Below are 3429 nucleotides of genomic sequence, written 5' to 3' on the forward strand. Positions count from 1 at the left end.
TATACCATAGTCTTTTGAGACTGAAGGTTGCCAACCATCTCCCTTTACTGAACACTATCTCCCGATCTTGTCTGATCTTGGAAGCTAAGCAGGGTCAGGCCTGGTTAGTACTTGGATGGGAGACCGCCTGGGAATAGCGGGTGCTGTAGGCTTCTACCATAGTCTTTCGAGACTGAAGGTTGCCAACCATATTTCTCAGTCAATATGAACACCACCCTGTTAGTCCACACCAGAATCTAGGATGTTCCTGCCAAATGAGAAGATTCTATATGTGTGGGTTCTGCAGTCCATAGATGAGACAACCACAGCCAGTTGTTTGGAAGACTCATCCACAGGAGCTACTTAAAATTTGCTGTTGCTGAAATGGCTGTAAATTCCATGGCCAGACTGTGCAACCAGGTGGTCCTTTGTGTGGTCAGAATGTCCTATCTTCTCAGCACAAATATTTTAGATAGATGCTAGCCCCCCATTCAGACCTGAATCCTTTGATTCCCAGGTGTTTGTCTGGGGTGGCTGAATTCCCCAGGGGTGCTCTACCACTGCTGGTGCTGAGATTGGTGGAGTCAATCAACTCACATATGCCAACATGATGAACCAGGAAAAAGATTTGAAAATAGATGACTTGTTCGAAATGTTCCCCAAACACCTCATAATTACTGAGCCAATTCCAAACCAAGCCAATGAGATGCTTGTTAACCCCTTGGTTGCATTTTCCTGTGCGAATTGGAATCTTTGTCTGGGGATACTTTATAGCTCTGTCTTTTAGAACATGGGCGTCAAACTCATTTCATATAGTGGGCCAAACTGCTTCCATGGAGCCTGCTGAGGGCTGGAAGTGACATCATTAGGCAGGAAGCGATGTCATTCAGCAGGTGATGACCAAAAATAAGAGCTTTATTCTCATATAGGAACTCATTGGCTGCAAATGACAGAAGAGAAAAATGTGCAAATCTTGATCGTATTTTCAAGATAAGGGAGTGTCCGGTTATCACATGCGCTGCCCTTTCAACGACGCTGCTTGTAGCTCAGCAGAAGTGGTGGTGCTGAAAGGCTGGATAAAGAGCTTCTGGGGGCCACATCTGACCTCCAGGCCTTATGTTGACAGCCCTATTTTTTAGAACCCAACTGTCTAAAATTGCATGACAGCTTGTGCTCTCCGGAATTTGTTTCCCTGTAGCACTTTAAGGAATTATAAGGGAGTGTGTCTCAGGATGAATCTTTGAATTACCAGGAAAAGCAAGGACAGCCTAAAATATCTTCCTTTTTTGTTTAACAATGTGCGGTAAAGACTGAAAAGTAAATGCAGACGTCTGCTCAGTTTAATTTTGGGTGTCTCTCTTTTTTTAAATTTCTTCTTAGCAATGACAAAGAAGGGTATAAAGCGTAGAGACACCGTCAACGTCACTGCTTCAAATGCAGTGAAGAAGCAATTAAGCAAAGCTGCAAAGTTAATCTAAAAATATAATTAGCGCGATACAAAAATATAGGCAGCCGCAGAGAAAATAGGTGTTAAGAAATGTCACACTGAAAGAAAAAACAAAAGTTAGAAGTGACAATTTTGCTCCAAGGCAGTTATAGGAGCATTTTAAATTCTGGGGGGATACGCTAAGATACGCTAAGATACGCTAAGGCAAATATTTCAGCAATATAATTCATTTTGCCATAGCAGTGATTCCATTTTGTCCCCCTTTTATTCCCTGCCCCCCAAATCCTTTATATAGACTTTCTCATAAGGGCAACATGGTTACACAATTTTTATTTTTAAGGCTGCCAATTTTCTGCATAGTTCAGTTTCTTAAACGCCAATGGCATTTAATGGCCTTGATCTATCCCTCTCTTGCTGTGTTTTTTAAAATCTTGTTTTTATAACTTCTGCTTTTTTAATTTTTGGATTCCTGCTTGAAATTTGGGTCTTTTCGAGAAGAGGCAGGATATAGTAAAATAAAATTCTCATACTCCAATGTGACCCATAGGCCAAAATGTTCGACGAAAAGGTTTCTCCAAAGTGGCCAACGGTTGCATGTTGGTAAAGGCGTCCCTGACATGGACAGAGCTTACTGTTCCACCTGGGGGCCTTTCTGTCATGCCACAGGTTGCCCCTAATCTTTGCACTGGCCAATCACGCATGCCTGGAAATCCAGCCACAAAGCCTGCTGGGACAACATACTCCAGAAGCACTTGGCCAGTGTGAAAGTTGGAGGCAATCTGTAGCACAAGAGAGAGCTGCCTGGGCAGAACGGTCATCTCTGTTCACTCAGGGGAAGGATCGTGGCAGTTGGTGGAGCCGGCCTGTGGGCCAGGGTTTGGTAGCCACTGACCTAGACCATAGATTACTATACGACACTGACTACTCTTGCCTGCTCCCCCATATCTGGCAATAAAAGTCCACTATTTCCTGCAGCACAGCTAATGCCCATGAAGTGTTGACATTCATTAAAACATTGTATGTTCTGTTTTATACACCCTGGCTGTCTTCAGGCAAAACTCTCACTCAAGTGAAACATCTTCTTAATTTCTTCATTAATAGTGTTCTGCTTTTCTTTCTTTTTTTCCTTCCTTTCTTTTTTTTTTTAAGACTCACTTTTCGAGATTAACATTCTTCAAAGAGAGATTAAATCAAAGATAGCTATCACTTTGGAAAGAATGCCCTGAAGCGCCCGTGAACTTTTCATTTCTTTGCTTAACACTTCAGAAAACTTTGGCAAAGGGAACTGGAAAGCAAAGGAATTAAGACGTGAACCAAAAAGTGCAATGGAATGGGTCGTGTGTCCCATGATGCCGTGGGTCACAGGCCTAGAAGATGGCACCTGGAAGATGGCACCTGGACGTCTCCTAGAAGCTGCCTTGAGGGTGGCTGTGAGTGGAGTCTGAAGTTGTCAGTGGAGTCAGGGTGGGAACAACTGGAAGGGGACGAAGCAATTATTTTGGTTTCATCTAGGTTAGATACCCACATTATAAGGGAGAAAAGTGTGAGACAGAAACCTCTGCTGATTTGTTGAAGACTTGCAATTGGCATTGTACAATAAATGTGGTCCGATTTTATTCAAAATCACATATCTCACATGCTTATGGGAGGGCACATGAAGCATAATCATGGGAATTATTTTTTTAACAGCTCTCATGTGGCAAGAGGCACACTTCACAATGTCTCAAGTGAAAAGTGCACCATGGCAGCCTTTTGAAAAGTCAGCATTCCCTTTTCTGTCTCCACAGTAAGGCTTTGCCAAAGTTTAAATTTGAGGATCAAGGGCTTCCCCCCCCCCCCAGACCTCAAGTTCAAGTCTTTGCATGCTTTCAAATTTTGTAAAGCAGGATTTAAATAAAATAAAAAATGTTAAATCTGCAGAAAGATTTAGCATTTCAATTTTTTTTCTTTTTCATTTTCTCCAAAGAGATTTCCTGAAGAAGGAAAAAAAAAGAAGAAGAAAA

The sequence above is a fragment of the Tiliqua scincoides genome, chromosome 12 (assembly GCF_035046505.1).
Source record: "Tiliqua scincoides isolate rTilSci1 chromosome 12, rTilSci1.hap2, whole genome shotgun sequence".
Classification (NCBI taxonomy): domain Eukaryota; kingdom Metazoa; phylum Chordata; class Lepidosauria; order Squamata; family Scincidae; genus Tiliqua; species Tiliqua scincoides.